General features: G+C 50.3%; 1 pseudogene; it reads right to left on the bottom strand.

Moving 5' to 3' along the window:
• LOC129734815 (hydrocephalus-inducing protein homolog) overlaps positions 1-18125 on the bottom strand; it is a 62596-nt pseudogene extending 44471 nt beyond the window's left edge.
• Positions 18126-20398: the final 2273 nt, after the last annotated feature.

Raw genomic sequence — 20398 nt, 5'->3', positions numbered from 1 at the left:
TACTGAAAAAATCCTGCACAGAGCCAGCATCTCACAAGCTCTCTCTTTCCCTCTTTCCCTGCACGTAGGCTCTGTTGTCACATCCCTGTACATCCCATGGTAACTCTCCAGCCCCACACCTCCATGTAGTATAATGGGTACTGCAGGGAGGGATGCAAGGCGACTCCTGGCACTGTGCCATGTAGGATCATTTCCTGAGCTTCCAGAGCTTGGTGGGACATTCCTAAATGGACCTTCTCAGACAGATCCTCTCTAACCCATAGCACAGCACAGCACAGTGTAACGTCAGGAAAAGGCAGTGCTGCACTGAGATCTGCTTCCAGGCACCATTTTCAACTGAAATGTACTGGAATGACATTTATCTCCGTGAATGCCGTGGAGAAGAAACTCACTATCCAGCCTTAACAATGAGAACGGCAGGAAAAGACTTTCTATATTTATACTATTATTATTTTTTTTATTACTACACTATGCAGTGAACAGCTGGGTATGGGCATGCAGGGGGAGGACAGGCACAGAGCCAAGCTGCATAATGGGGAGTGCTTTGGTGTCAGGGTTCCCACACACACACACACACACCCCCACACACCCTTTACGAAAGAGGAGTCAAAACGTGTCCATGTTTTCTGGTAGATACCACGGCAAGGGAGAGTTCTGAACAAGCAACAGCAGAAGGATGCTGAATTGGCTCCGTGGATTCATTTGAGAGTTCTGCCGTGGAGTAAAATACACCATACAAGTCCTTAGATAAAGTTGTAAGAGGCAAGGAATGTCCTTATGAAGTGACCCGCTGCAAGAGCAGAGCTCGCAGTACTGACCGAGAGGAAAGGTTAGCATTGGAGATGGGCTGAAAAATGCACTGAAGGTGAAAGCTGGTAGGTTACGCTTGATGCCAAGGGAATTTTGAGAAAGGAGGCAGAGAGAAGTGATACGAGCGGCGCATTGGACTAGGAAACTGTGGCGCCTGCAGCTGCCTTGCAAAGGGGCAAGAGCCTGAATTCGCCCAGGCCAGAAGACAGAAGTTGCAGCAACTAAGAAGTCTCAGTTGTGCAGAGAGAGAATGAAGGACACAGAGGCCAGCTGATGGTCCACAAACTTTGATCTCTCATTCCCTTCTACCCCACTAAGCCTCCTCCCCCTCTCACGTGCACGCATGCTTACACATAGCGGCACACAAAACTATTATGTGATATTGATGTTGGCTTTAACACAACACTACATCCGTACTCAGCAAAAGTTAAGCACACACTAAAGCTGCTTCAGTTCTCCACTAAATAGGAAGAGACTAAAACAGTCCTGAATGTAAGTCTGTAAGGCTGGCACTCCTACCACCTATGCCATAACTCTTAAATACTGCGTCTCGTATCTACACATTAAGCTCTCCAGGACAGGAAACACCACGCATTAATGTCCAAAGCACAGGTTTAAGTGTTTGTGATGCTGAACAATCATTACGGGAGTCATTCAAAAGAATGCAATGACATTAAACTAAAAACTTCCCCTGTCGTTAATAATGATGCAGCCTTGGTCACAGCCTCTAACGCAGGGAAATTAATCCCCTGACATGAGGAGGAAAACGGTCTCTCCCGCGAAAGCCTCTGTAAGTAGAGTTGTTCAAAGACAATTAACAGCTAATGACCTACTCGCCTGTGGAGCAGTGTATTGGTGAGACTCTCCAGCCAACTTGTCATGCCAGCTGGGAGGCCAGTTCTTTTCTGCTGGGGCTGCTGGAGCCACTGAGCTCACCTGGGACCTCGGGGCAGGCACCTGAGCAACTTCTCACAGCACAAGCAGCAGGGAACCCACTGTCACCCAGCGCAGTCCCCAGCACTGGCTGGAGAAACCACTCCTGGCACACCATGGCCTCATCGCACAGGGAGAACGTGGTTGTTCTGCTCCCAGGCTGCAAGGGGACGTGGTGACCTGGTCAAGAGTGGGGAGCACTCGGATTTTGAGTGGAGGATACAAGCTTGGGGGAGTACAGTCGAGATACTGGAGGGCTGGGCTGCTATTCAGGGGACACAGCAGAACCGCATGCAGCCGAGGGATGGAAAATGCAAAAACCTGTATTTGGGATGGAAGAATCCCTGGCAGTGCAGGCTGGTGGGCACGAAAGCCTTTCTACAGAAGAGGAGCTTAGGGGCTGGAGCACAGCACATACAGGGAGATGCTGGGATAAATGGCTTTGCACAGCCTTGAGAAGGAAAGACGAAGGCTGGTATCACTTGGTCTTACTTTTCGTGTTGAGTGCACACCTGATCAAACTTTGACACTGGTCTTGCTCTGAGCACTGTGTTTGCTCACATGATCTCCAGAGGTCTCTTCCAAAGTTATTCTAGGATTTTATCTTCTCCAGCAGCCCAATTCCATTTCACGTGTTCCCCAAATTTCTCATATTATTTCTTATACATCTGTGCATATATATAGGCAGATGGTAGACACACAGGCATTAGAGGAACTCAACCTTTAAGAAAGTTCCCAATGAGGAATTCATTATGACATTTCGCTGAACACTTAAAGCAAAAAAAAATAAAAGAGCAGAAAGACAGGAACCTCAGAGTATTTAAAAAAGAAATCTGAATGAAAGTGGGGGCGACCTAATTAGAATAAAACGCTGCTTATATTCAAAGACCATCAGTTTGAAATTTCAGACTGGCTTTCAAAAGGTCATAACGAAATGGAAGAGATGACTGATGCCTTTGGCTGACACGGGAAATCTTACCAGCTTTTGATCTCTGCGCACACGCAATCCAGTTATTCAGAATTGTACTTTCTTGTGTAGTTTGAAATAAAGCTTTCGTAACGCTTCCCATCCCTTTGTTGCAAATCAGGACTGAAACATTCAATTGGTGAAGTTCAGCATAAAATCCATATCAAGCAGGATTCAACGTACGCCGTATCACGCGATAGAACAGTTGGCAAGGACATTGCCAAGAGATGCTACACACGACTGGGTACTTGTTTTGGTGGTGACAAGTAGATCTGGAAATCCCAGAGGGAAGTTGTACAGGGATTTACAAGTTCCTGCCTATGTATTTCCACAGTGAAAAGAAGCAGCCTGCTTGAACAGCATCCTGGAAGCCTGCTTCAACAGCCTTGCCAGGCTTTGGTAGAAGCCTCTTGGACCTTCGCATTTCCCAGGAGAAAGAGCAAAGAGCCTTCTCTTGACCCCTGTTTTCCTGGGGAAGAAACCGAAGCAACTCAGGTGCACTAAGGCAGACGGCACGTCTTTGCTGCATTCTGGACCTCAGCTCCTACACCAAAACCTCTGGGACCAAGCAACACGGAGCTAACTACCAGCCAGCTGAAGTGGTTTCCTTGCAGGTGCAGTTTCCAAAACACATTACCCTCTCCAGTTCAGCAAACTGGAAAACCAGTGACTGTCTTCTCAGACCAAGAGGAACAGTACAGGCTGTCCACGACACAGCACACATCAGGCGCTTGACCAGGAGACTGCCGAAATGCCACGTGCTTGTGGCCTCCCAGGGAATGGGTATATTTGGTCAACAGGGCCACATAACCATTTCAGAAGGTACTGAAGATCAAGGGGGTTGCTGGTAGCTACTACAGCATGCTAGAGCACTTTCCAGGAGATCTGAGAGAGACAAAGCTCTAGAAAAGGCTCCCAACCCACGCACCAGCCATTTGCTGCACCTTTTGCCTGTGCGCCCATCGGCATTCTGCTTTGGGGCTAAAGTGCAGGTTTGAAGCCGCTGCCAGCTCATCTCCACTTAAGAGCTCATTCTAATGAAGAATAGTGGATCCCAGGGACCAGATCAAACCTACTGGAAAACCAGGTTCTGGACCCCACAGGGTTTTTGTCAGGGTCTCAATACCAGTTGCTTTGATCTATCATCTCTGATTGCACTTGCTACTATAGACAAACTGCTGGTAAAGCTGATGATAAATTCTTAAATGTCTCTTCCACCAGCTCAGAGCTTGCCCATTTCTTAACACTGCCTTTGGTCTTCAGGAACTGAGCTCCTAGAGCTGTCGTCTGCCACGCAGGATCTTACACAGCCCGAGGGCAGTCCAGCTGCCTTCCTACATTTGCTCGTTCAATCTAACAGAATCAGTCTTGCACGACTGTGCACTGAAGACACCGTTGCACTATAAAACTCCACTCTGCAGCTTGCAGAGTTTTAGCAGAGGCTGCGCCATGCTTCAAACACTATAATCAACAGCAAACCCCACGTGCCCTGCCCATTTCCAGCCACGGCAGTACAGCAGCCCACACGCTCTGGCTCCTTTTTGTTGCTGTTTACCAACTGTATTATCACACAACAGTGTTTTGCACAAAAAGGGATGAGCTCCCTACCTCTGAGGGCTGATGCAGTAGCGGGCCGCCCCGTTACCGATGTTGCGAACCAGCAGTGTTTTCTGGGTGCTGTACTTGACTGGACAGGCTGAGAAGTTCACCTGGTCGGGGAAGTCCAGGATAGCTCGGGCACCTATAGCTCGGAGAGGCACAACAAACTTCTCCCCTTTCTGTGATGCAGATGAGCTCGTGGAAATAATCCTGCGGGGAAAGAAACAATCTCAGCACAATGCTTTTAGTACTTTCCCCACGGCAGAAGGAAAACTGCTGTTTTCTATGGCTGTAGCAGTATCACTCAGTAACGCAACAGTACTTTTTACCTTCATGAGCTTTCATTCCAGTAGCATGACTTGCACAGGGTCGTTAACTTGCAAAGGAGAAACAACCCCATTGATTCACCTGCTTTTGCAGCAAGCTGGCAGCACCACAATTATCTGATGCTTTGATTCCGAGACACCAGAACAGTCTCTTCATGCAAGGGATCACAGCACTAACGCAACCTGCTTCGATCGCCACTGCAGACTATTGGAAGCACCACTGAGAACCCAGCTGTGCCACAGCACTAACTCCAGTGCCAGCAACGCGGCGACCTCGTTGAAGCTTGGCAGGGGATGCTCAGGTACACTTTCAAAAGGACTTCACCACATGCATAGTCAATGGTCAGTCTTCGGTGAAATACTTCACAAGCTGGACACGGTAATTGCGGCAGCGTCAGGGCAGTGCAGGGTACGGCTGTATTTCCTGCCCCTTCTCACAGCGTTATAGGGCCAAGGCTGGGGACACGCACCCTTCAAAAGCCACCTGATCCATCTCCCCACACCAGAGCTGGCTCAGCTCCAGACCCAAACTGTTTTTGCGAGAGGTTTCACAAGTACCTAAAAGCGCTAACAGTTCCACCCCTGCCCTCAGCAGCCTATGCCACCTCTGCGCTAGAATTAAAGGGTGTTAGTTCTTCCTGTGTCTGAACTCCGTTTCCCTTTACATCTCACCCAGCCTCAGGGGGCACAGGAGACAGCCCTGGCTGATGCCGTAATCACACCCCTCTGTAAGGTCTGTTCTAGAGGAGTAAGTGACGGCGTGCCTGGTTAGCACACCCACCCCAGGCAGGCGGCATCGGGAGCTGCACACGGGGGACACTCAGACACCCCACCAGAGCAAAGCCGGCTGTGCAGTCCCAGCCACTGCCTTCTGCAGAACAGAGCCAGGCAATCCCCCCCGCGCCCCGGCTGTCTGGCGTTTAGCAGCAGGAAGGCAAATCAAATTACCAAAATCATGTTACTGTAGAGATGAGCAGAGCAGTCTCCAGATGTATGGCGTGGCATCGCTGCGCTGGAACTATCACCTTGCCCCCACTGAAATCAGTGGTAAATCTGCTGCCATAGGGCCAGGAGCCATTACCCCCAGCAGCGCTCTTATGGATGAGCTGATAAAAACTCTGCTTCTCGTCACTCACTGGCTGCCCTGATTTTTTCCTCAGTGCTTTTAATTAATTTGATATTTTTATCACTGTTGAAGCAGCAAGCGCTTTAGGATTTTAATGATTTAGGAATTGCATACAGCAGCAAACTCCCTTCAGCAGAACCGATCCAGACTCCCCCACAGCTGGGATTGCCTGCTCCCGTCCCCATCCCCTCCTGGAAGGGCCCTAAGGCAGCCAGCCCAGGCACAGACACGTACCTATTGCTCTAACGCAAGCGCTGACAGCCAGCGCCTCACCCACCACCCAGCACCTCGCCTACCACCTGCTCAGCTGGGGTTTAAGCTTGTCAATACAGATGCTGCCCCATCCAAGACAAAAAGAATAATCTCCTTTTCTAGACATCTCAAATATTCACCCTAGAAACTGCAGAAGGGCTTTTGCTTTTCCTATTTGGAAGGTAAAATACTAGGAAGGGAACTGCAGCAAGCAACCTGCATGATTTAATACCGCATTTCAGGAAAGCGTTTCATCTTCAGCAAGTCGTTCTGAGTTAGCAATTTTGTACTCAATCTTGCAGCCTAAGCCCTCTAAAATAAAAGCTATGGGCAGCCCATATGAATTTAAAGCACCTATTACCTGGCTACTTCACGTCCTGCACTGTTTCGATCCTCAGAAACTCATTAGCAAATGAAGAATGTTATTTGCTTTTGTTGTTGTTGTTCTTTTGGCCACACTACTGTAACAAAGGCATTGCAAAGCCAATTGAAAGCTACCTGCCTTATTAAGTCTTGGCATGCCATATTTACTTAGCTCCCTCTTCCAGGTGCCAGGTAGGCAGAGGAGGATGCAAGTTCAGATCAGCAGGAGGATAAAGAAAAAAGGAACTTCAACAACTGGAGCTACTTGGAGCAAGTAAAAGGAAGTAATTGTCAAGGTGTTGTCATTGCTAAGGAGCAAATGGATCAACAGCAATGCAATTAAGAGCCCAAGAAATAAATCCCCCCCAAAAGCAAGCACAGGCAGCCTTCCCAGCTCCGTTGCTGGTGAGGGGCGCTGGGACCACCTGCACAGCAATGCACAAGGGATTTCTCCAGGGACCTGAGGGCAAGGCTAAAGCAACAAGGATTTGGTTTCACAGAGACAACCACGACCTTGAGAGAGAAAGATGCCTCTCGCCATTCATGCAGATGCACATTATGCTCCAAGCCCCCTCTCCAGGGACACCGTGGGACATGGCATCCCGTGCAAGGCTTGACTCAGCACTTCAGAGCGGGCTGACCCTTCAGCCACGCTCTACCACCCCACCAACGTGGGACCCTGCACCAGGCTGAATGCAGCGCCAGCCCAAACAGGGGGAAACCCAAGGCAAGAGGGGTGCTAGGCAGAAGCTGGCTGTTTGTGCCACTGTGAACCCATGGTCCCTTAAGCTTTTGAAAGCTGAATTGCCCTCCCTTGGGGGCAACAGGTTGCAAAGTCTCTACTTCAGCACTGCCTCGTGTTACCAGGGCACTAACCCTGCTACGCACTTGCTTGCAGCCTAGGGGCACAGTTGAGACCAGTTCAAAATGTTGTTCTGCTTCGCAACTGCAAACCCTTAGCAGACTGTTTAAGACCAGGTTTCTAAATAAACGTGCCTGGATGACAGAGGGGTTGCATCCCATCTATGCTTTAAAGTTTGCTGTGTTTAGACACAGCTTCAGGCTATAGGTTTTCATGAAAACACGACTTCATCCTGCATACAACTCCCCTCTCAGTTTCACGGAAGATACAGACAGTTGTACGATGGCTCCCCTTCTCGTGCTCCCCTGTGACAAGCAGTAAATTACAAGCTCTGGCCTTCCAGGTATCACCACTGGCGTCTGAACTGGCACCCACTGAGACTGAAGCGGCTGCTTGTCTTGGGTGTTGTTTCAGGCTCTTTGTAAACTCAGGCTAACAGTAATTACTGTCGCAGCAATATCAAGCCTAACTGCCCAGAACCCCAAACTCAGATGTCAGTTTCCCTGCATAACCTATCCCAAATGCTTCACTGAATTCCTTGCAGCAGCCAACTTGCACAGAAAAGATCCTTGTAGCATGAGGTAACACAGCAAGCCAAGCAGGGAAAGCTCCTGCTGAAACCCTGATATAAAAAAAGGCTGGAAAATAAGGGCCGTGACAACAGAGGAGAGACCAGAGGATGAAGATCCGTTCGCAGCAGAGGGGGTGCCCCTGCGCCTGCCCCCCTCAGCCGCCGGTTCGCAGGAGTCTTTGAAATGAGTCACTTGGCTTCAGGTTCCTGTGGCGCCGCGCCATTTGCCTTGGTCTTCTGCCCCTTTCCTCCTCACAAGAGTCATCTTAAAAGTATTCTTGGAATAGCTTCTGTGCACAACAAAACATCTAGCAGGGCTGGGCTGAATTTTAAAGGACTTCATTTCAGTCATGCAATAACTCACCGTCCTGTCATATTCCAGAGTAATCAATGTGCATTAATTCAGTCTCCACTGAGCATCAGCAATGAATTTCACAAACCTCACAGACTGAACTTGCACTGCCTGAAAACAGTGCACTGCTACAGTGAAAAGAGCAAGAGGACAACACAGAATAAGCTCTGCTATGTTTTTATGTGCTTCTTGCTTCCTTCTTCCTTTACAATAAACTACTAATAAGCCTGAAGGACGCACAAATGGAAGTATTTCTGTCTGTTGTTTATCTGCCGGTCAGTGCCACAATGGTTTCCAGTTCAGCAGAGGCCATCAGACCATAACGCAAGAACACACGGGAACAGGGGCTGGCACGAGAACACCCACGCTGTACAATGGAGCCATAAAACAGAAACGTGCAAATCAGAAGCAGCAAGAGTAACAAACTGGAAATGTTGCCCAGCAGAAAAATTAGCAGTTCATTTATAACACGAGTGCCAATAAACCAAGAGGCGCGTCAGCTATTCCTTTTCTGACAGTCTGACCACGTGGCACATTCCCAAATGACTGCGAGACAGTAGGAAACTGCTCATTTTCCAAGAAAGGGCTACGTGGCATTTCAGCCACTAACAACTCACATGGCCCTATTACTTAGGGCTGAGGCACAATTTTACTCCTTTCAATCAGGAGTGACTTCACTGAAGTCAGACTTACGCCAGGGAAGAACAGATTCAAAGCAAGAGAATGACACAAACCGGCTCCTCATCAGGAAGACCCAGACCCCACTTCACTGGGTTACCCACAGTCCCTGTGGATCATGCAGTATCAGAGATGTAGGAGTTATTCAAAGGCAGCACTCCTGAGCCTTCCACAACTAACACACAGATACTCTGCAGGCAAGCAACTGCAAGCCCAACACAGGTGGCTTTACAGAACCATCTCCCAAAGCCTGCCTCTTGGCTAAGGGCTTTGCAAGGTGCTCTGCACATCCTGACCATGCTACTGATGCATTTCTAGCTGAGCGACAGCACTCCGGCACTTTCCTGACTCACACTCCATCAAGTACGAGACAAAAAGTTCGATTTATACAACATTCTGGTTCTGCTGTAGAGTCCCCATGTGCTCCTCACCAAGCAGCCCACATCCCTCTCCCAATGCCCTGCAAGGAGCACAAAACCCAGGTCGGCAGAAACCACCAGGGTGTCGCTCAAGCTGTGCAGAGGACCTCGCTGGCACAGCTCCCTAATGCCACGCACTCACCAGTTCAAGGGCAAGACAAGGGACAAAGTACTGGACATGAGTGTTCCTGGGAGTTACCTCACCCTACTTCTATTTGGGGTGATGTTCATGTGTTGCTCTGCTGCTTCTCTGTAGTTGAAGAGCAGCTCTTTGCCCTTCATGGGAACCGATTTACTTCCATCCCAAAAATGAATGCTCATGAATACTAGTCAATCACATTTTAAAGGAAGCAGTGTCCCCTGCAAAGCCTACCTCGGTGAGATTAAGCTCTTATGTCACTTGGGCAGTATGGAGAACTGCCCTAAGCCAACATCATTTTAACCTTCCATACGAATGACGTAAAACAATTTCTCAGTCCCTCCGCAAAGCAACAGATCATTTCACAAGCATGGGGAGCCAGGCACCACAGGGCATTTCCTCTCTAGTTTGCTACAGCCATGCTGTTTGAGGATAGGACAGGGTGTTCAACTACATCTAAGCAGCAAACGGAAGATGAGAGAACAGCTGTGCCCAAAGAGAGCCTGCACCTCTGGCCTGGCACAGAAACACCAGCTGGCTCAGAGCGACCCCCTCACCTTGCATCACCCACAAAGTCACGCAAAGAACTGTGCCAAGAGGCAGCAGAGTGCTGGTGCAAAGAGTCAGCCTGTCTGTCTGTGTTCCCCTGCAGGGCTTCCTCCCTTCCATGCCAGGTACCAAACCCTTTTGCGTTAACAAGCCTCCAGGTAACACCGCCGCCCCTTCACATCACGGCACAGTGCCAGACTTGCCAGGGCCACAGCACTGACGTTCCAACCTCCGAGCAAAAGCATGGCACACGGGGCAGGGAATAGGTGCCAGCTGACACAGCAACCACAGCCCCATGCACGCAGGCACAGCCACACCAGCGTGACTGCCCAAAGGCTCCAGGCTAACACGCTGCCTGCAGATGCTACCTGCCCCTTCACTCCTGTGTGCGCTCCAGATGCCTCAGTCCTCTGCAGCACACCAGCCTCCTGCTGGTTAAAGACATCTGGAGCTCAGCGTGTCTGGGCCAGGCTGGCTCCCTGCCACGAGCACAGCGCATCTTCTCCCCTAGAATCACAGCTGGAGCACAGGTGGGCAAGTATCCTCAGGGGCAGCACAGCAGCAAGGCTGGAACACAGAGGGTATGAAAAAGCATCACCTTCGCTCCAGCCCAGGGTGAGGCAGGGAACTGGTTGCCAGACGGGAAAGGGGAAAGCTCTCTGGATCTAGCCATTCCCCTAGCGTTTTCCATCATAATTAAGCCCCTAACATCGAGTAGAGAGGTGCGATGGCTAAACACCTTATCAGCACCCCTCCCTGCCATTTCCCTACTGTCCCACGTGCGCCTTCCCCTGAAAACGCCCAGGAAAGCACAGGGAGGGAACGCACAGCTCGTCAGTCCCTGCTGCGGTGGCATCGCATGGTGCTGCCAGCCAGGATGTGACCAGCTGCAGGCTGCCTGACCACAGCCTAGAGCAAACCTCGCAGCACGGCATGGGCTATGACCGGTGTGCAAGAAAAGTGCCGGCTTCAGACAGAACGTTCCGCCGTCTCACTACTGCAGCCAACACGATATGCATTCAAGAAGCAACTCCAGTTTTCAAAGGTGGTGGTCCTCACTCTGATCAGGCTCAGCTTTGGGTCCTCCAAACAACAGGTTTGTATTTATGCAAACAGGCTTTTGTATTTATAATTATCAGAGCAAACCCGTAATTATGCAGCAATAGTCAGATACTAGAAACCAACACCATGAGAGGCCACCCCACCACACAGTGCACTCTTATCCCTGAAGCCAACAGACATGGCATTAAACGTTCCAGCACCAAAGGATAATCACAGTCTGAAGCATAGAAGAGCCTCCAGCCTATGACAGCATCATCTTCACCACAGGAAAAGTTTCCCCCAGCTGCAGATCCAGTGCAATGCCACCGAAACCAGGACAGTGCCTCAAAACCCACAGCAGATGCCCTGTTCTGAACCCAGCCCCGCAGGTTCACCTCCCACTGAAGGCACACACCTCTCGGGACCTCCAGTCTCACCTTGTTCTCATCAGGGGAGAAAACGATGCGGAAAGTCGCAAGCATGCCAGGCAGTACCTTGCGGCACACAGCATGGTGGCTGATCAGCTTGAAATAAGGTGAGCTCTCCAAGATGACCTTCACCAGCCCAGGAACCTGCAGAAAAGAGAGGAAAGTATGATCTTGCAGCTTGTGGAAACAGGAGGAGAAGAGGCCTGGTGATACCACCTTCACAAAGCACTTTTAGCTCTGGAGGTACATACACGTAACACATAAGAGTGAACATTAATCCCTTCTGCCTGGGCAAAACAGCTCGAGGCCAGAGGCAGCAGGGCGATGAAGGAAGGGCCAAGCAGGTAAGACACCAGCAGCGCGGCGGTATAATATCTGAATCAAGTCACCCGTGTATTCAATAAGCCCAGAGAATCTGCTGGCTTCTGCCCGTACACATCCAGGCAGACATGCCCCTAGAAGGGGCATGTATTATCTGAACGCCAAACAGTACGTGTTAATCCTGGCGGAAGGAAGAAATTCACTTTAACGTGCTGGGTTTGAGCGGGGCAGTCAAGCTGCGGTGCTACAGTCATGTAGGCAGACCAGCAAGAGGGGACCACAGATACTGTGGCCTTACTGGGAATAAAAGCAGCAAATGAAGAGCAAAAGGAGGAAACACAGGAAGACAAAGAGACAACCCCAGAAACAGAGAGATGGCTGGGAAAAACCAAAGGGAGCTGGAAAGAAGCAAGGGAGAAGCACAATATGCTACAAGGAGAGGCTGATGCAGAGGATGAGAGCCAGCAACCTGGCCAAGTGATGGAAAGCCAGGCGACCCCCCAGGCTGTGCCTATCAACTAGGGGCTTCAAAGGCATTTTCTGCCCCGAGATACATGACTGGCACTGCCTGGTGGTGGTTTCATTATTAAAAGCCAACCTCTGCTCTCCGGAGGCTCCTGCTGCCTGTGACCGTAGCCAGGCAGCTGCCAGCGCGGGCAAGCCAGATCCCTGGGGACCCCTGCCCACCCCCAGCAGGCCCTGCAGGCACCCTGCTGCACGGTTCTGCCCTCTGGGGCACCACCAGCACATAGACAGCACACAGGCATTTTCCTAGCACATAGAGAGCAACCCCTGAGCGCCAAATCTCAAAGTCTGAAGCAGGTGATTTGGACTGGTGGGCAGCTTCACGGATCAACAACAACCCCACATGAGGCTTGGAAAAAATGGAGGCTCATTCTGCGCCACCCACCCGAGCCTGGTAACCCGTGGCCAAGGCAGTCCTGAACTCTCCAAACGCCCTTGGAACCCAGCAATGTCCTGGGGCGGCGAGTTCCAGGAGCCAACTTCACAGTGCAGACAAGCATTTTGGTCACCATGTCCCTTAGAAGGGGAGCACGTGTGGCTCAGACCCTCAGCAAAAGCCACCCAGAACATCTGAGGGTGCTGAGGAACAGCCTGAAAATAGAAAAGCAATTTTACAACACAGGTAAGAGCAGGAAGTATATAGTACAGCACTTCTGTAGTTGCATGATTACAGAGCCTCTATGCGGAACATATTTTGCTGTCAGCTGGATTTTTATGGGGCAGACAACTTCAGGCTACCATGCAGTGTAACTCAGTATGATTCAGAGGAATGTGGGAAACTGGCACGAAAAACTTGAGACGGAGCACAACGTTGCTTTTCTCCAGGACATCGCCAAAAGCCAACCAATTTAGAATATAACACCCTCGCAGGATTATCCTCTCTGTCTTTCTGTATTTAAAACATACCAAAGATTTTCCTGGAGCTTATCTTACTTTTACACCCATGCTCTCCAGTGGTTGAGCTCTAACTAGCTTCAAAACTACATTGTTTTGGGAAAAAACCCACAGTTCACACATTGCCTCCCCCTTCACAGGGCACGTAAATCCCAAGGTGCAGCTTTACACAGTACAAGTTTATTATCGTTTACTGGGAATGGCAGAAATGTTAATGCAGATGATCTTTTCCACTTGAGGAAGCATGAATAGAGCAAATTAACTGTTTGCCTGTTGGCTGGTACTTGGCAAAGATAAACATTTTGAAGTGCTGCATGGATAATGGAGCAGGTGAAGCCAAAGACTCAGTGGGAATGAAGCAGAGAGTAGGAAGAGAGAAAGTGAGGACTGAGGCACATTTTAATCAGGGACGAGGATACCTACAGCAAAGACTGCCCAAAATTCAGCGCAGATCACACCAGTGGCATCCCCCGGGTGCAGGCACACATGCTGCATCTTATCAATGTTCCCAAGTTAAATGCCAGACCAGGAATGGTGCAGTACTCTCCCGGAATAACTGAGGGAGCACACCCGCATCCTTCCTTGCCAAAGGGTCTTCCATTTTCACCCATATCCCTGTCACAACCTGTTATCTCAGGAGATACTTGGACTTGCTGTTCTTCCACCTGCAATATGCCTCGACAGCTTTTTTTTGTTGTCCACCTGTTTGCCCTCCCCAACAGGGAAATTTGGAAAGGAGGCGAATTCACCGTCTCTTGTGCACACTTCCATCTTCCCATCCCACCCTGCCCTCACGCATACCCCTTCCTCTTCATTACAGAAGAGTATCCTTAATTACACCCCTCTTTCTGACCTGTCTCTACTGCCCGTGCACTTACTGCTATGTATCAAGAGAAACCCCTGCGTGTATGAAAGTGCGCAGGGAGAGAACACCAAGCTCAGCTCCTTTCCTCCCTCCTGCCTTTTCCCACCAGCTTGCCCTTGGCACATGCCTCATTCCAGCAAACGTTTCCCCAGCTGAAGTTCAAAAGGTCCCAATTTCCCTCCTGACAGTGGAACAAAACTGCTGACATTTTTCAACTTTTCCATTCTCACCTTTCTTGGGAAGTCTCAAAATGATCGTTTTTTTCAAGTAAAGGTGGAGACCTTTGAGGGCACTTTACTCCAAACAGGCCGTGGCTCTCCAAAGGGGAAGCAGAGCATCACGTTGTCTCAGGAAAACCTGAGCAGAACCCAATTAAGCTTAGCAGGAGCCTGAAGGGGCACCTAAAGGCCTCCCGCTGCTGCTGCTACATCAGCCTGCTTCCACTGCTGTTTCAAAACACCTTTCCTGAAGCGCTGTTACCACTAATTATAACTTACTCCAGCATAAAGTGGAGAAGACCCCACCCCGAGCTCTGACAGCCCGTTCAGCTCTCTGTGCAGCTCACCCAGAGGCAGAGGTGCCCTGTGGAAACTGGGATTAACCACGGAGCCACCAGGACGCGGTGCACACTCGAGGGAAAGCACGAGGGCAGGGAAGAACTGTACAGCCCCCAACATTCCCACCCGTGCAGGGCTGCCACGGGGAAAGGTGCTGACCAGAAAAGCTCCTTTCAGCTAGGTACCACCAACACACAGCCAAAACCAGGGGGAGAAACCTCAGCATGGCAAGATTTCCACCGTCTTGCAAAATAAAGGCGGTGAGACGTTTTATTCTGGATGCGCTGTGCTGCAGCAGGCGACTGGCTGTGCTGTGCACCGCGCGGATGACACTGCTCTCCAGTTCCAGCACAGGGTTAAACTTCCACATCCCAGCACTTACCTTGTCCACGTTCCTCAGAATCAGTGGCACTTCATAGACCTCATCGGGGACGTAGCTCTGAAATACCACCTCTGATGGGAAAGGCCGGAACAAGCTCTGTTCCAGGGCAACTGCCGAGAACTGGAGATGCAAAAGAGAGCAGAGAGTTTCAGCCGCGGGGAGAAAGACTCATCGGTGAGAGAATACAACACTGGCCTCCAGCGAAGGACAGTCCCTTGGTGAGTACGCCTGCCCAGCTCACGCTAGGGGAACAGAAGCTCACCCACCTGTGTTCTGAGCAGATCAAAAGTTTCTGGGCCACACTGAGCAGGCTCAAGCGAGCAGCTCTTTTGGCAGGTGTTTCTCCAGGTCTCCTTCTCCAACAGGCAAGGCAGCACTTACCTCCGGCAGAGCCCTGGGCTAACACGGTCACACAGCTCCAGAGCACTCACTGCAAGAGCTGTAAGCACTCGTGGAGCAAGGGAAAGCCAAGAATTTACAGGAGACCCCATGGGAAACAATTTGGGGATCATCTTTACATTGAGACACAGAGACCGAGCCCAACGCATCCTCAAATCTCTTTTTTGACACACAGCCCAGAAACCAGGAAGAAGAGAAGACAGGCCAGAAAGGAACACCGCCGTTAAGAAAGCGACAGATGAGGTGGTAAGTTCCAGGTACTTTCCCAGCATCACTGGGCAATCTGAGTAAAGCTGGACTTGGCATCTCCTTTTCCCACGAGCTTTAAATGGATGCTTCATTATATTCTATTATTGCCAGTTTCTTTAATACCACTACAGAAGCAGGTCTGAAAACATACAGAAACAGCAAATGCTTACAGCGCCGAGGCGTTACTTTGAGAAAACTCCTCCCTGCTCTGCCTCCCCCCTTCCAGCTGAACTCTTCACACTCACAAGACACAGGCACGTCTCCTGCTTCTCCACAGGAGTCAGGGTCGTGCTGAAGCCAGCGGCCACAGCACACGGCCAGTTCTGTCTGTGCTCGTCCGAGGCGTTCCCAACCTCACGCGCTGTCTAGGGCAATCCTTAACCAATTTGCTACAGGTCTCTCGCTGGCAGTTTTCCACTCAACAGCCTACCTCAGTCATCTACCCCTTTGGAACGTGTGTTATACTAAGCAGATCTGTAAGAAAAGCAGCTTTAAACACACGTGTAAATAAACATTGATCCAGATAAAGCACACCCACTCCCCTCTGCCCAGGGCCATTCCCCTGTGTACCTGGCAGCCTGAAAAATCTAACACCCTGTACGGGTCCCACTCGTTGTTCCAACCCAAAGCATTCATGCAATTGCTTTAGCTACACCTTGAGTAGTTACCGTAGGCCCTCAGCCCTCAAAGGCCAACGCTGCCACCACTGAGGGCATCCTATGACCCCAAGTGTTCGACAGAGACTACACCAAACCAAGGGCTGGCTATTTCAGCAGGAAGGTGGGAAATTGCAAGCTTGCATCCTTGTGGCCCGCCCCAGCCTTCCCCCAGTATCATGCTTTAGCCGCAGTAGCTCATCTCCAGCAAAAGCCACCAACTTCAACAGAGGTTGTTTATATGGGCTTAGCGCAGGTCAGGACTCCAACATCTCACTGGGGAAAAATGTTTTACCTTTCCCCCAGCAGAAGGAACTCCACACCAGCAGCAGTCTGAAACAACAACAGGACTTAGTCACCAAGGCATTTAGATAAGCTGGAGGCAAGCCTGTCACAAGCACGCGCTCTCTTCAAACGTCACATCAAACAGCAAGGAAAAGGGCAAGAAAAGGCTACCTTACGATGGGAGGCTTCGCTCATGTCTAGAATCTGGATAATCTGGGGTCGCCGCATCTCCCGAGTGCTGGCCAGCCTCTGCTTGGTGGTAAGAGACATCTCCTTCAGGAGGGCAGAGGGAGTCAGCTGAAATGCAAAACACCAGCAAGAGCTACAGAACTGCCTTTATTCAGAAAGGCTTTTCTTCTTCAAGAGCCACCGATGAATAATTTGTGATCATAGCCGCTAGGATAGTCCTGGAAGTCCCATAATTACCTGTTGAAATATTTAACATTAGTAAATTAATGATAGAGAGTGCAATACACATGCTCCAAACAAGCAGCTTTGTCCCGTTAGCTTCTCCTTCGTGATTTGATGTGACATGTTGGGGGTTTTGCTCTTCGGGCATTTGTTTCCTTTCCAGTTTGGCCGGAGTGAGCCAGTGACCTTTGAAAAAGGTTGGGAGGAGTTACCAGAAATCCCTTAACTCCACCCTTGCACAACGCTCACAACCACCACACATGTGGAGATGTCACTGCTGGGTGAGTCAGGAAAGCAGAAAATCAGTGTTGTGCCAAGACTGAGGTGGAGAGGAATGGCTCCAAGTTTTAGTTATCTCTTTTGAATTAGCACTTGTTTTCTCTGTTTGGGCCTCCGAGACCCCTCCACAGAAGTATGCAAAGGTATCTCCTCGACAGAGCTTCAGCACCAGGTCATCTTCAGCCAAGTGAGCTCTGGTCAGCGAAGGGCTGTCTGAGGATGGGGAGGAGGAATTGCCCTGACTCCGCTGCTGTCTGCAGCGCTGGATCTGTGCTCCACACGGGATACGGGACAGAACAACTGTTTTGGAACCCGTTCCATCTGGGACCAGCCATACCTCTCGAAACCTTCAAGCAGAGTTTGAGCAGCCCACCACGTGCCCAGCTGCCTGGAGGGCAGGTATGGTCAGAGCAGCGCTGGCAAGCATCCCGAGGTGACAAAACGTTACTGCCCACACAAAGGGGGCGGAGAGAAGCACACGCTCACGCTTCAGCTATTCCGGTGCAATGCCCGGTACGTTCATTTAAATGGCTCCAGTGGCACATCCAGACACAACTCTGGACTTCCCCTGAAGCAGCACACAGTCCATCCCCTACCGCACCATGGTCACCACCTCCGACAGAAGCATGGCAGCAGAGAGACGGGGAGGTGGTGTCCAGCTTCACAGTGCTGCCAGACAACAGGAGGGGCAGGTAGAGGAAGGACGCGGGGGCAGTTTCCAGCCTTACACAGCTCCTACCTGGCCGCAGCAGGTACTTACAGTTGCAGGCTTCTCTGTCCCTCTGGCTAGCTTCGGCTTACGAGGCACTACCACTTGGCTCGGGAATCTACCAGCCATCCTGGAGGACCCCGTGAACCAGCGGGGCTTTCCAGTGGCCATGCCTCAGTTGACCTGCAAGGAACAGCAACGGGACTTGGAAAATCCAGCATCCCCTTCCATGGCAGACCCAAAGGAGACAGCTGTGTCTCCGGGCTGTGGCTCCTTCATAACTGGAGAGCAGCCGGCATCCCCACCCTGTTTCATAACTAGACCATATTTCAGTGGCAGAGTTAAGACTGATAGAAGTAAAAGCCCAGAACAAACACTCCAAAACAGCCTTTTGCTGTGGGCGCAGTCCCACAAGCCACAAACACACATCAAAGACTGCGGCCACTTCTCATCTTCTCCCCCTCTTCCATGTATTTTGGAACTATTTGCTGGAATTATTATCCAAATCTCTATTAATACCCAAACTGTCCTTTATTACTCTTTAAAAGTTTTTTGGTGGGAACAATGTCACTTCACTGCTTCATTTTGCAAAAGCAGCTGACCCGATGTGACTTTGTGCCTGACCCTACTAAGTGCTCAGACTATTATGAACAACCTTAAACCCAGGGATCGCTGCTGCCCCAAGCATCAAAATCAGACTGCTCTCCTACTTTGCAAACCAAACGCCCATCCTTTGTGCAAGGAGGTTGGTGATGTTTTTAACTAAGGGACCATAGAGTTCAACACTCTGATTAACAACTATGGTTTCTCAAAGCTAATTTGGTTAGGTTACAAAACTTATCCAGCAAATATGACTCCTTCCAGGCATGAAATTACCATGCCCAAGAGCCTTTCTCCATGGAGAATGAGGGCCTTATTTTTTTCACTTACTAACACCCAAACTCTAGGCTCCCTACAGGCATGAAAAGCTGTAGCAGCAGAAATAAAAGCATGAAACCATTAAAGTCGCATGAGCAATTAGCTCAAATAGAAATACAACAGATGTGACAGCTTGGCCACTTCAGGCTATCCTAATGGCAGTTCCTCTCAAGCATCCTTATCCTGCAGGCAGCATGGCTTAACAGGTCCATGGGCCATCCTTCTTCTATCACCAGCCTGCTGACAACCTCCCCATCTGTCTCTCAAAAAGTGGGTGTGCAAGAAAGGGAAAGAAAACACCCCCAGAAAGTGGGTCTCAAGCACCGACAAAAGTCAAAGGTGAGTATGTACAGCATTTACTAAGCACTACTTTGGACGAGAAATCGTTTCCCCTCCCTTTCTGGCTAACTGGACCAAGGAACAGATGGATGTCCCCACCTCTTTTTTTTTCTGGGACTTGAAAGACCAGTGGCCTCAAACCCAGCTCTACCCTAAAATTATTTTACATCCTGACAATAAGTAAAAAATCACAGATCCTACCCCCTCCTGCTTCCTCCTGTTCCACATCATTTTTCTTCATGTGGACTTGCTGTACACAGCTAGACACCATTCTATGCAAAGACCACCATTCCCTTCCCCTCAAGTTTGACCCACATCCTGCAAACGAGGCAATACTTTCAGCTCATTACTCCCGAAACAGCTACAGCATTGCGCATGTTCACGGTACCAGGCCCTTCATAGTTTCAGGGAACAACAGGGTTGCCATTTCCTTTTGTCCTTGCCGGGAACATGAGAGAACAGCACGGTCCTACGGACACAAGGGCATGCTGCAGCTGGAGCTCGGATTGAAAGCCAGAAATAACTATTCGTTAAGAGAGAAATCTAATGGGGATGATACAACACTAATCTGGGTATCAGTGCTTTATTACTGGGTCTTGAGAGTAACTGGATTATTTGTTTCAATTTTCTAACTGTAATTTCACTTCACTTGAAACTAATCCTGCTCATCATGCCCACACCAGTTATTTCCAGAGGGCTTCCAGTCTGCATGCCCCCATACCAGTCCAGCAGCTTCCCCTACCCTCTAGCCCCAGAGTTGGGCACTTCCAGAGCCCCACTTCCCTGGAGCCTGCAGGGACCAGCCTCCTGCATTAGGAGGAAAGCAGCAGAACTAAGAAAGCAGCCACATCCTCCTGCGGGGGCAGGACAAAACAGCAACCGCAACACAGCCCACCTCCAGCCACCACCCCTGGCTGCTGCACGGGGAGCTCCATCTTCCCCACCTCAGAGAGCCCTTCACCCCCCCCAGAAATTAAGGACAGACTGCAACTGCCCCTCTGCTCCAGGCTCAGGGCACAGACGGCTCGGGCACCTCGACTGTGGGTTCAGAGCATGAACGCCCCAACCCTGGGCAGGGGAACCAGCTGCGCCAGGACACAACAGCTACCATCACCTCAGAAAAGCAATGAGGAAATATACCCAGGGCTGGGGTACAATTCCTGACGTGTCTCAGGAAACCCACATGTGCCAGAG

The sequence above is a fragment of the Falco cherrug genome (assembly GCF_023634085.1).
Source record: "Falco cherrug isolate bFalChe1 chromosome 17 unlocalized genomic scaffold, bFalChe1.pri SUPER_17_unloc_1, whole genome shotgun sequence".
Classification (NCBI taxonomy): domain Eukaryota; kingdom Metazoa; phylum Chordata; class Aves; order Falconiformes; family Falconidae; genus Falco; species Falco cherrug.
The sequence above is the reverse complement of the archived record's forward strand: the minus strand, read 5'-3'. Positions and strand labels throughout refer to the sequence as shown.